Consider the following 14,108-nt stretch of genomic DNA (forward strand, 5'->3'; position numbering starts at 1 on the left):
TGGACACATCCTCTCAGCCAGGGTGATTCCAAAGTTAACCTGAAAAACTAGTTCGGGGAGCCAGACATGCCTCATTATACCCTCTTCCCTTTTGGAATTACCGATAGAAGAGGCTCCTTACTTCCGATAAGAAACACAGGCGATCTGTTTTCGGAAACCTGCTACCTGGAGGCTTTCTATGCATGATAAAAACACTGGTCTCTGCAACCCTTTATTCTAACCGAGACATTCCTTTCTATTGATTCTATGTCTTTAGACAATAACTTAACTCTTTCAATTAATTTCCAATATGAAAAAAGAAAAAAAGAAAAAAAAAAAAAAAAAAACCTGGCCGGGAACGGTAGCTCATGCCTGTAGTCCCAGCACTTTGGGAGGCCGAGGTAGGTGGAGCGGATCATGAGGTCAGTAGATTAAGACCATCCTGGCTAACATGGTGAAACCCTGTCTTTACTAAAAATACAAAAAAAATACCCGGGCATGGTGGCAGGTGCCTCTAGTCCCAGCTATTCAGGAAGCTGAGGCAGGAGAATGGCATGAACCCGGGAGACGGAGGTTGCAGTGAGCTGAGATCGCGCCACTGCACTCCAGCCTGTGTGACAGAGTGAGACTCTGTCTCAAAAAACAAAAACAAAAACAAACAAATAATCTTTCACTCTACCTATGACTTGGAAGCTCCCACTTCTAGTTGTTCTGCCTTTCCAGACTGAATTAATGTATGTCTTATGTGTATTGATTGATGTCTTATGTCTCCCTACAATGTGTAAAAGTAAGTTGTGGCTCAATCACCTTGGTCAGTTGTTCTCAGGACCTCCTGAGGGCTGTGTCATGGACCATTGGCCACTTGTATTTGACTCAGAATAAATCTTTTCAAATATTTTACAGAGTTTGACTCTTTTCATTGATGATTTCAATAATGGGGTATTGATTCTGTTCTTTTTGATCCTCTCACTTTTTCCTTGATATGATTCTCTGTCTAAATCAATCGACTTGAAACTCCATTCCATACTCATAGAACACGATTTTGAACTGAACTGGTGCACCATTCAGTTGAATGGATGAAATTCATCATTGTGGGCTATTGTCTCCGTATCTATGGTTTAAATTCAGTATGTCATCAGTAAATTAGCTGCTACTATTTGTATTCAAATAAGCTATGAAACTTACTAGTAGGGAAATAAAAAGATTTCCAAATAAAAATGTATTTCCAACTGAACAGAAACTATGTTGTGTCCATATCCATTGTCTTTGCATCGGCATCAGGGTGTATTTTAATGTATTGGTATAATGCAGAACGATATTTTCTGTTTTATTAGTTTTTAAACTGAGAAACATATAGAACTTTTTTAGAATATGAGAAAGGAATCTCAGCTATTTCTAAAGTTATTTTTATTTATCATGATATTACTTAAGTACAAACTGGGTTATGTAGAAATACTTAGGAAATAAATACCAGTGCTTAGATATTGAATATTATTGACATGTTTATGAAATCTCTATTTACATAAAGTTTTTTCAGTTCTAGTTTTTTTTATTTCTAGTTTTATTCTAGAAATAATTTCTGAGAGCAGTCTACAAAAATCTGTTTAAAAACACAACAGAAAATAGTTCAATATCATCTACAATCATTTTTGTTGTCTTTTTAAATAAGAAAATTCTGAATTTAATTCCACATTCACTATCCCTAAAGCAAAAATCTGTGCTATTTATAGTATATTAAAAGTGACATTTATAAGAAAAACTTTCCATTTTATCAGGGCAGCCCTTCAACTTATGACCAGAATGCTGTGTCCATCAGCTGGGCCGAGAGCTCTTATGGTCAAAGACACAGGCTGAATAGTCACCGTAAATGGGAAGAGTGAGAAACAGTGATAAAAAAAGGAAACGTGTGACAAAAAGATTTTTGATGTTTTTCTTTAATGTCCAGGAATATTTGAAATAAATCATCATGTCTTCTTAGGGTCATTATTATTTTTAACTGTTACTGCTAATTCTTCTTAGAAGGCACACATTTTCCAACAGAAGGTGTCCAGATAATTGTTCCCCAAAGACAAGGGTTATCAATGGAAATCCATCAAATAAGCCTGCTAAAGAGAACCACAATGACCAGTCATTGGCATGCATGGAAAATCCAAATGAACCACTCTGGAAATGGAACTTAGTCTGTGTGACTCTGCTATACATCTTTTCGGTTAAAAGAGCCTGAAATTATTTTTTTCAATTAACTTTGGTATGAATAACGTAAATGATTATCGTGTAGAAAATCACTGGAACATTCTATAGTAATATATGGTTGTGAGTTGCCTAATGACAGCTCAATGATAGGCCTCATATACAACGTCGGTCCCAGGAGATGGTGGCCTACTGATGTTGTAGCCATCACAATGTGATAACGCCAGGTGCAACGCACATGTTTGTGGTGACGCTGGTGTGAACGAACCACCTGAGCTGCCAGTCATACAAATGTATAGCACATACAATTAAGTTCACTACATATGCTTGATGATAATCATGAACAACTGTTGCTGGTTTTTGTATTTACTATACTACACTTTTTATATTATTTCAGTGTGCTGCTTCTACTAAAAAAAAAAAAAATAACGATTTAGCTGTAAAACAACCTTAGGCCCTTCAGGAAGGATTCCAGAAGGAAGCACTGTTATTCTAGGAGATGAAAGCTCCATACCCGTCCTTGCCCCGGAGACCTTCTGGTGCGACAAGACGTGAAGGTGGAAGAGACGACCCTGTGCAGGCCTAGGCTAGTGTGTGTGTGTCTTAATTTTTAATGAATACAGTTTAAGAAGTAAAAATATATAAATTTTAAATAGAGAAAATCTTGTAGAATAACAATATAAATGTTATGTACAACTGTGCAATGTTTGTGTTTTCAGTTAAATATTATTACAGAAGAGTCAAATGTTTAAAAATGAAAAAGAAGTTTATGAAGTGAGGTTATATTACGCTTAATTTATGATTAAAAAAGAAAAATGTGTTTTTACACATTTAGGGTAGTCTAAGTGTACAGTGTTTATGAAGTCTACAGTAGTACACGGTCCTGTCCTAGGCCTTCACATTCACGCCTCACTCACACACTGACTCACCCAGAGCAACTTCCAGCCCCACAAGCTCTATTCCCGGTAAATGTCCTATACGAGTGTAACTTTTTTAATTTTTAATACTGTTTTATTATTGTATCTTTTCTATGCTTACAGACACATATACTTACTATTATGTTCCAGTTGCCTACAGTATTCAGTATAGCCACATGCTGTACAGGTCTGTACCCTAGAAGCACTAGGCTACACCATAATACATCCTAGGTGTGTAGCAGGCTGCAAAACTTGGGTTTGTGTAAGTGCACTCTGTGATGTTTGCACAGGGACAAAATCGCCTAAGGATGCATTTCTCGGAATGCATCCCTGCTGTTAAGTGACACATGACTGCGTGTAACATATCTCAAGATACTGTTGTTACGGTCAAGCCTCACACTTTATTATCTACAGTATATTTAGTAAATTTAAAGAGAACTGGAGCCCTCCAAAATTTTTACCATTGTACTGTGCAATGGTATTTTCCAGCAGTGTAGAAACGTACTGACTTACATATTTTTGAAGGGAAAATATCATTATTGAATACAAGAGTCTCCCCAAAGTTTCTGAAAAGAAATTATTTGTAAACACCCATGTCTTCAAACTTCCAACAGACAGCTACTCCCATAAAATTGAATATGAAAACTATTTATTACGTTCAATTTCATCAATTTAGGAAAGGTATTTTTCATAGGGAAAAATTAAGGCAGATGTTAGAAGTAGCAGATGTCAAAGAAAAAACTAGACATCAATGGAGAGCATGCCTGTTCTTTTGATGAAATTGCATTTCCCATTGTATCTGACGTAAATGATCCTTTTTCAGGTGCCGTTGCAGGCTTTTATTTTACAGCAGGCCCTCAAATAGCACTGTTGTCATCACCACTATTTCATTACAACATGGATGAGAAAAATAAATAGATTCCTGTCCAGGGTCACTGTCTGTTCTTTCCATGTCTGCATGAGGTATGTCTAGTTTCCTCCATATCCCAAAGATGTGCATGTTTGCATGTTAGGTTCATTGGCATGTGTCCTGGGTCCCTGTCTGTGTGTGTGTGTGTGTGACCCTGCCATGGTAGGGTACCCTATCCAGGGCTGGCGCCCACCTGGCACCCTGAGCTGCTGAGACAACTCTGGCCACCCACAACCCAAAACTCAAATAATTGGATAAACTATTTTACTTGTTTTTATTAATCTTTCTTAAATGAATGTATAGCTCACATCTATGTCAGTGTTCAATGTTAGAAGTGTTTTGATCTTTAGTATTTAGAATTTTGGTCATGTTTTGCACGGCGAGTAATATGCCATAGGAACTTTACTTTTGTTTATATCAATTAGCCTGTGGGAAAATTGGTTTTGTCATATGTTGTTTTTGTTAGAGCCACATTTTCCCAGAACCTACTGAGCACATGAAGTGAGCATTTGCTGTAACAGCAACGGCCATCAGCTCCAGCAACAGCCCAGTGGCGTTACAGAGGATAAAGAGGACGTCTACTTCCGGGGCATCTTTGACCACTTTAACGGTTTGCTTCTTTCTCTTGTCTGCAGATTTTTGTCTTTACTTTAACATCTTGACACTTAATTATAAAAGAATTTGAAAAACACACATCAGACACAGTCTTTGCAAGCTGCTGTTTTTCAGTTGACAAGGATTGTAATGGAAAGGAGAATGGCCTTTAGGTCTCTTCCTTTACATTTATCAGTTCTGCTAATTTACTGAAAATGTTTTCCCATCAGTATTTATTTTACAGGGGAAGGTGTCAAGATTGAATGAGATAACAGGTTTCCAAATATCTGTTCTTTATATGACTCTATCAGATTTTATTGTAAACAGCTGTTAATACTTCTGAGGGCCTTGAATCATTCCAGGTTGGAATTGAATCTTTTTATCTTTGTATATAAATATTAATATATTATAAAGTAGATCATATATTTTCCTGTATGTATATACAATAACTAAAATTCACATAGCTCATCAGTTTAGTGGGAATAGGAAAAAAAGTTTTTCAAAATTCAGTTGGACAAAATGCTATTTTAGAAACAATGAATCAATAAATAATGTATAATTTTAGTCACTTTATTTCCACACTTGGCAAAAAGTGTAAATAAGTATCAGAGGCTTAAAATTAATTTAAGGATTTTGGAAGCAAAATAACTTAGAAAATGGGAAAAAATGATTAAATCTACCATTTAGGGTTTAAAGTCACTTGTTGGTGACACAAAGTTATAAATTTATGATTTAGGAGCTGGGAATTTTTATCTTCAAAGAATTTTCTTTTTAAAAAGCTTTGTAAAAATTTTAATGGGAACAATGTGAACAAATAAATAGAAATAATTAAGACTAAATTAAAATATTTTCTTCCAGTTGCAAACACTAACAATTGCAATATGGACATAGTATTATAAATCTGTCAGCAATTTTATTAATAAAATAAAAAAACTTACAAATTGTAAAATATTGATGGAATTGTTGGTAGGTCTATGCAAAGATTTAAGACACAGACACAAAAATTGCCAAAATACGATAATTCAGTGGTTGAGAAAAGCTAATTTAAAAGCAAGTAAATTCAACCCAATGTCACTTCTGCCAATTTCATTTTAACTAAATTTTTCACCAGTTTGCCTGAAGATTATGCATGTCCCTTTATGAATCCCACAAGTAATAAACACACATGAAGAATTTAGTAAATACTGAGTTGACATAAACTCTACTTTTAATTCTCTTTATTTCCTGAGCCATTTACACTCTTTCCCATAGATGCTTCAAGAACGCAATACTTATTTAGGTGATGGGAATTCTGCACCCAACGCAGACATTTGGTAATGTGAAAGGATTTCTTGAAAGAGTTCTGGGAACATTTCTTTCCTCTCATGGCAGGTTTCCATCAGACCTCATGAAGCCAAGTTTGTACACCAGGGCTCGAAACTTGAAACACAGGCTGCCATTCTAAATATGCACACAAAAATTCTCTCCGTAACACTCAATTTGACAAGTACATATGGTCACAATTCAGTGACTTAATTGGGCTATCACATCAAACCTTTAACCCAGCTGTTTCAATAATTAAGTGGATGTCATATTAAATATCTTCCCACAAGAAAAGTTAAAGTATGATATTACAATAAAGTACAACATTAATATTCATTACCACATGGGACAAGGCTATCGAAAAGAAGTTTGAAATTCATCAGAGGAATGACGACATTTTTAACAGCATGTGTACAATCAGTGAACTTTCATGAGGTACATTCATTTGGAATCTGGGTCCCTTAGGGTTCCTGTCCATTTCTTTACACTTTGCCTGTCTAGTAGTCTACTGGTAGCTTAAGGTAATATAACTCCAAATTCCTTCATGATGTGCACTTCCTATGTAAACCAACGACATCAGATGTGTTTGCTTTGGACTATTTGCTGCTGAAAGTTCTTCACCCCACTCTCTCTCCTGGCTTTGGGAAGGATTAGAAAAATCGGGTTATATAATTTTCAGGATCACATTAAAAAATCAGATTTTCAAATCTTGTAACCTGACATTGCTTCTCTTTACTGGCTCTCTGAATGCGGGCCAATCTGTAAAAGGAGAAGGTGCTGAGGAAGCACTTATGACAAAAGCAATGAGGACCTCCCAGGAGGTGGCAGTCACTGAATGCCTTCTATTTTCAAAAAGTCTTATTCTCCAGGATGAGGAACGACCGTGAAAGAGAAGGACCTCATAGAAAGCATTACTATGGGAAATAACAGGAACTGGCTGAGAAGAACTCAGTGAGGAAGTGGGTTGTAAATATACTTACAGGTGGGAAAGGGCAAGATCTGGCCAAATAAGAAAGGAAAGATAAATTGATGTGGGGGAAGTCGTTGTGGCAAGCATTTATAGAAAATTATACGGCACAGTGAGTTACAGACATCAGACCTGGCATGAGATAGATTTGGGTTTCTGCTCCAGAAACTGATTTTGTAACTCTGGACAAATGACTTAGACCTTAGTTTCCACATCTTAAAAAGGGGAATGAAAAGTAAAGCTTACTCATGGGTTTATTACAGAAAATTGTAAAAAGATATCACAAAACGTCAGGGCACTTGGCAAAGGTTAAGCGTTCCATACATGTCAGGACTTTTAAGTTTATTTTCCCAACTCTAAAGCACCATGCAAATGCTAGGGAAATAATACAATTTTCATAGTATACAGAGATTTTAACATATCCCAATTTCAGAAACAGTATTTGTAAAGGGTATCAGAGTCAAGGCTATTATGAAAATGCGAGCCTAGTTGTAATGGAAGTAAAGGAGACGGACATCCTAATTTTTCATTTAGCAATATTAAGTCTACTTCATTATTTCTGCTTATAACTGGAAATACTTGTACAACACATACTATGTGCTAGACACTGTTCTAAGTAGTTTGTATATATTAAGAGTGTATATGAGTAAGTACTATTATTATGCCCATTTTAAACAAACAAAAAGCATGCTGCAGGGAGATCAAGTCACTTCCATGACACATAACTGCTAAGAATTGGTGGTAGAGCTTGCATATGATGGATTCAGAATCTCTACTTTCAAGCACGACAAAAAGCTCTTTCATATGAAAATGTGACTCACATCAAAAGAGATGATGATAAGGTATCATTTGATCTACAGTGTTCACAATGGAGCTTTGCTATAATAACAGGGATATATGGGTTGGGGAGACTTACGATGTTTTCTTAGGTAGAACTGAGGGCACAACTATAACATAGTTTTAAAAAAATGTTTCAAGCTCTCCAGGCAAATTCATATAACAGCAGAAACACTGCAGGAGAGACTGCAGCAAAGTCAGAAACTAGGTAAGCGACTAGTTGGCAAATGGATTTGAAACCTATGGACTGGATGTTCAAAAGATTTGGAACAGCACATGAAAGACATTAGAAGCTCTTGACAATTGAGAAAATAAAAATGTTGTTGCAAAATGATTTTGACTATGTAAACGACTTTTGAGAAGCAGCATGTGTATTTACTAGTGTGAATTATGAAATAATCTTATAGTGTTACATTTTGACCTCACTAGTTAATCCTCATGTGGTCCTATATTTTCTTTTTTTCTTTTTCTTTTTTTCTTTTTTCCCCGAGGTGGAGTCTTGCTCTGTCGCCCAGGCTGGAGTGCAGTGACTCGATCTTGGCTCACTGCAAGCTCCGCCTCCCAGGTTCACGCCATTCTCCTGCCTCAGCCTCCCGAGTAGCTGGGACTACAGGCACCCGCCACCATGCCTGGCTAATTTTTGTATTTTTAGTAGAGACGGGGTTTCACCGTGTTAGCCAGGATGGTCTCGATCTCCTGACCTCGTGATCCGCCCACCTCGGCCTCCCAAAGTGCTAGGACTACAGGCGTGAGCCACCGCGCCCGGCCAGGCCTTTGCCATTTTAAACGCTAGAAGAATTAAACCATATATAAATTTTCGCAAAACTATGACAAGAATTGTTAAATGCAAATCAAGCTTACTACTAAGAAAGAAGCAACATCTTTCGTGTTTCAACCTACATTCGGCCTTAAAAAGTAATGTCTGTAAGGATCAAACTGTTCCAAAAATACTCAACCAAACCCCAGTGAAAGAATGTTCAAGAGTATTTATGAGAATACAAAAATATTCAGCACCTGTCAAAGTGAGAGTCACAGTGTCTGGCATCCAATCAAAAAGTACTAAGCGTGCAAAAAAGTAAGAAGATGTCCATAATAAGAAGAAAACTCAATAAATGAAAAATGAGCCAGAAATAAAACAGAATTTTGAATCAGTGAACACCAACATTAAAACTGTTATCAGAATTGTATGCCCTGTTCTCAATCAGCTGATAATGGAACATGTTATCTTGAGACATGGAAAATGTAAAAAAAAAAAAAAAGAAAAGAAAAAAAAAAGACCCAGATTGAACATCTAGAGTTAAAACCATGTAAGATTCAAAACTCAATGGATGTTATAATGTAGAATAGATATAGCAGAAGGTAACATTAATGAACACGTAGAGATAGCAAGATAAAGTATTTAAAATGAAACATAAAAAAAAAAGATTTCCAAACAAAATCAAAACAAAACTAAGAGCACAGAGAATCAATGAACTTTGGGACCTCTCCAAGCAGACCTATGTGTGTAATTAAAGTCACCGAATGTAAGGAACACAAAGAGGGACAAAAAAAAAAAAAAGAAAAGAAAAGAGAAAGAAAACCAATTACCCCAAAACTTCAAAATTTACTAAAACAGTGAACTCATAAATACAAGAAGTTCAATAAGTGCAAAATGCAAAGAACATGAAGAGCACGATATCACACATGTCAAAATCAAGTTGCCTAAATACAGCAATGAAGAAAAAATCTTTAAAGCATCCATAGTAGCGGGGGAAGGGGTAAGGTTCTGGGTAGAGAGACAAAGATAAAGGTACCAGGCAATGCATCTTCAGAAAGAATGAAATCAAGGAGAGACTGAGCAACTTTTGGAACGTACCAAAATAAAAAACAAGCAAAACAACTGTCAATCTAATAAACTTACACGGCAAAAATATTTTGCAAAATCACAGGGTAGAGAAACAAGTTCAGACATGTGAAAACTGAAAGTCCATCACTAGCAGGCCCACACCACAAGGAATACTAAAATGAGTCATTCCAGCTGAAGGAAACAGTGTAGCAAGGAACGCCAAGCACCAGGAATGATACCTGTATGGGGAATTACACAATATGTTTTATTTTAAAAATCTGTTTAAAAGATTATTAGCTGTTTAAAGCCAAATAATATATATTTTGGGTTTCTAACATATGTAGAAGTGGCAGAAATGACAGAAATACCACAGAGGCTGGGTAAGGAGAGTATATTGCTGTATCTTTGCTACACAATAGGTGAAGTGGTACAATATATATGTGTGTGTGTGTGTGTGTGTATGTATATATATGCATATACATATACACACACATTTATGAGAATACAAAAATATTCAGCACCTGTCAAAGTGAGATTCACAGTGTCTGGCATCCAATCAAAAAGTACTAAGCATGCAAAAAAGTAAGAAGAGGTCCATAATAAGAAGAAAACTCATAATGCAAAAAAGTAAGATGATGTCCATAATAAGAAGAAAACTTTTTTTGTGTGTATATATATATACACACACACACACATATATGTTGTACCACTTTATATATATATATATATATGCGCAGACCGGGCACAGTGGCTCACGCCTGTAATCGCAGCACTTTGGGAGGCCGAGGCAGGCAGATTATGAGTTCAGGAATTCAAGACCAGTCTGGCCAACATAGCGAAAACCCGTCTCTACTAAACACGGGGGAAAAAAAAATTAGCTGGGTGCGGTGACCGGCACCTGGAGTCCCAGCTACTTGGGAGGTTGAGGCAGGAGAATTGCTTGAACCTGGGAGGCGGAGGTTGCAGTAAGCCGGAATTGCACCACTGCATTTCCAGCCTGGGTGACACAGCAAGACTCTGTCTAAAAAAACAAAATAAAACAAAACAAACAAAAAAGCAGCAGTATAACATCACAGTAGATTATGGGAGAGTACCATAAAGTCTAAAGTCACCCCTAAAACAGCAAAGACAAATGTTACAGCTATTAAACTAGCACAGGAGATAAAACGAATCACAAAAAGTACCCAATCCAACAAAAGGAAAACATAAAAAGAAGGGGAAAAAAGAAAATGAATGACAAATATGAAGCAAACTGCAAGGTGGTAAAATTAAACACAGCCTTACCAATAAACACAGGAAGCATAGATGACATGAACCTCACAGTTACAAGGTAGACATCATGATACTGGGTGAAAAATACAACCAGTGTTATGTTGTCTTCAGGAAAAAGTATTTTAAATATAAATAGACAAACAGATAACAGTAAGATAATGAGAAAAGACAAATAGCTTTATGTGTGCCGCGCCGCCTTGAGGGGGAAATGAATGTAGAATAGCCAAACTGGAATCTCAAAAGACCGAATGCATTTTTTAATTCTAGGAGTGGCGGCTCCTGGGTGAAACTATACATTTATTTCAGTGTTCTGAATTACAGATTCAATTACCTTAAAATAAGGTTTATTACCAATAGATACTATTGATACTTTGCTGAGCTTCTGTTTCAAATGCTGGACCGCTTTATATATGGTGTTTCAAAACTTACATGTCTCCAAATGAGGCATCATTATTCCAGTTTCACATATAAAGATGATGAGACCCAGAGAGGCTAAGCAACTCAGTTAAGATGACAGAGATAAACCTGCATCTGTATAGACCTATGATATTTCCACGACTTACTGTCGCAATTGTGTTGATATAATTGAAATGCTTTTAAATGCAACTGTAATGTTAGAAAGAAATAATTTTGGCAGAGTTTAATTTTTTAAAAAAGGCTGAATAATTAGGAGACCAGGTTTCCTGTCTTTTCTTGCCCACTGCTTGTCTCTGTGATATTATTTGATATTATACTTTCTGGCTCACATCTTCTCATCTTAACAGTAAGAAAGAAGACGAGAGGTGGGGTGGACTCATTCATTCTAAAAGTTGAGGAATCTGCACAATAACTGCTGTTTCAAATACATGTAACTTCTCTTATTTTCTCATACTTCCGTATTGCAAATTAAAAAATATAAAATTGGCAAAGGAAAAACAGAGAAATCATCTCTGAAAATTAATGCAAAATTTAAAAATAAGACAGAACGCAATTCTGTTTACCATTTACTTATTAGAACCTTGTCTTAATAAGCTCAAGGCAATCTCAGTCTACTTTCTGTCATTCCAAGCTCTAAAATTCTTTACCATAAAAGATGCTTAACTCAATCTAACTGGAGGGTCACATCTCAGGGGCCAGCAACCCCTCCAGAGGGAGGGAGAAGAGTCAGGAGCATCAGGACACTTCATTCCATCTTTGATTCCACCATGGCAGAGCTCGATCACTGGAAGCATAATTAAATCCAGGTCTCATTTTCTTCTCTTGTGCAATGAGAAGAGCCATGGTAGGTTCCCAGGGAAGCTGACTGGGAGGGCATGTCTGCATAATCATAACTGGGACAGGAAGGAAGCGGGACTGGGCAGAGAGAGAAGATGACCTGCAGTCAGTCAAGGCCTCAGCCAGTCCTGCAAGGAGCTCTCCTCTTGGAGATGTGTATTGATCCTTCATTGCTGTCTACACTGGAGTGAGAGGCCAGAGCCTTCTAGTCCAGAACAGGCCAGTTCCAATATGGAGGCTCCTGCCTGGCCGCATACCACCCTGGGCATGTACTACCCTGGCTGCGTATCACCCTGGACGCGTACCACCCTGGACGTGTACCACCCTGGCTGCGTATCACCCTGGCTGCGTACCACCCTGGATGCATACCACCCTGGCTGCGTATCACCCTGGGCATGTACCACCCTGGCTGCGTATCACTCTGGACGTGTAGCACCCTGGCTGCGTATCACCCTGGCTGCGTACCACCCTGGACGCATACCACCCCGGCCGCATACCACCCTGGGCATGTACCACCCTGGCTGCGTACCACCCTGGCTGCGTACCGCCCTGGAGCGTACTGCCCTGGAGCGTACCGTTCTGGACGCGTACCGCCCTGGACGCATACCACCCTGGAGCGTACCGCCCTGGAGCGTACCGCCCTGGACGCGTACCACCCTGGAGCGTACCGCCCTGGACGCGTACCGCCCTGGACGTGTACCACCCTGGGCATGTACCACCCTGGGCATGTACCACCCTGGGCATGTACCACCCTGGCTGCATACCGCCCTGGCTCCTACCACCCTGGCTGTGTATCACTCTGGATGCGTATCACCTTGGGTGTGTACCACCCTGGCCACCTACCACCCTGGCTATGTACCACCCTGGCTGTGTACCACCCTGGCCACCAACAATCCTGGCTGCGTACAACCCTGAATGCATAGCACCCTGGACACGTACCACCCTGGGCTTGTACAACCCTGGGCATGTACCAACCTGGCCACATAGCATCCTAGCCATGTAGCACCCTGGGGCGTACCATCCTGGGTGTGAACCACCCTGGGCTTGTGCCATGCTGGGGACTGTACCACCCTGGACTTCGCAGCCCTCAGGCCCAGACTGACTTCACCCATGAGAACTTAAATTTAAAAAAATGTCCCCATGGCATCTGAGAGTAATTATACTCAACATCTTGCTCACGGAGGTGTTTCTACTTCCTGTGTGTGTTTTTTTTTTTATTTTTTGAGACGGAGTCTTGCTCTGTCGCCCAGGCTGGAGTGCTGTGGCCGGGTCTCAGCTCACTGCAAGCTCTGCCTCCTGGGTTCACGCCATTCTCCGGCCTCAGCCTCCAGAGTAGCTGGGACTCCAGGCGCCGCCACCTCGCCCGGCTAGTTTTTTGTATTTTTCAGTAGAGACGGGGTTTCACGGTGTTAGCCAGGATGGTCTTGATCTCCTGACCTCGTGATCTGCCCCCTTCGGCCTCCCAAAGCGCTGGGATTACAGGCTTGAGCCACCGCGCCCGGCCCTTCCTGTGTTATAGTTACAATGTTACGCCTGAACCTTCCAAGTTTACAAAGCTGGTTTACAGGAAAGTCATGCATCCCAGGTGTGGTGCGGAGGCCACAGACGGGGCAGGGGGAGACACTGAGCATGGCAGTCACCACCTGTGCCCTCCCATCTGCAGCTGCCACGCAGTGGTGGGATGGGGCACTGGGTGGTGGGGGGCTCGTCTCTGAGGAACCCACCATGTGGGCAGCATTTGTCCTGTTAATGAGTTAAGGAGCAGAAGTGAGACGAAGCCTCTCATTTCTTCCCACATACACTAACGGAATTCTATCCTTGTAAGGTGAGGCAGGTGAAAGGAACATCAGTTGTGTATGCTATGAGCAGATGAACCATTTCAAGGACGCTGTCATTTAAAACAGTGCCGCATTACCAATCATCAATGACAAGTGGCCACAGCAGTAGAAATGACCACTGAGAGCATTGGAAGGGCCACTGGTGCTGGGGTCAGAACCCTGTGCCGAGCTCGGGGCAGACCAGATCCAGGGACATCATGGGACCCCGTGGGCAGCAGATGCC

General features: G+C 39.5%; 1 protein-coding gene across 1 annotated transcript in view; it reads right to left on the reverse strand.

The window, feature by feature from the left end:
• The window catches only part of LOC105552786 (CUB and sushi domain-containing protein 1-like), a 1,055,824-nt gene that overhangs the window by 34,042 nt on the left and 1,007,674 nt on the right, over positions 1-14,108 (reverse strand). The gene's annotated exons all lie outside the window — the stretch shown is intronic.

Source organism: Mandrillus leucophaeus, unplaced genomic scaffold (genome assembly GCF_000951045.1).
Source record: "Mandrillus leucophaeus isolate KB7577 unplaced genomic scaffold, Mleu.le_1.0 Scaffold574, whole genome shotgun sequence".
Taxonomy (NCBI): Eukaryota; Metazoa; Chordata; class Mammalia; order Primates; family Cercopithecidae; genus Mandrillus; species Mandrillus leucophaeus.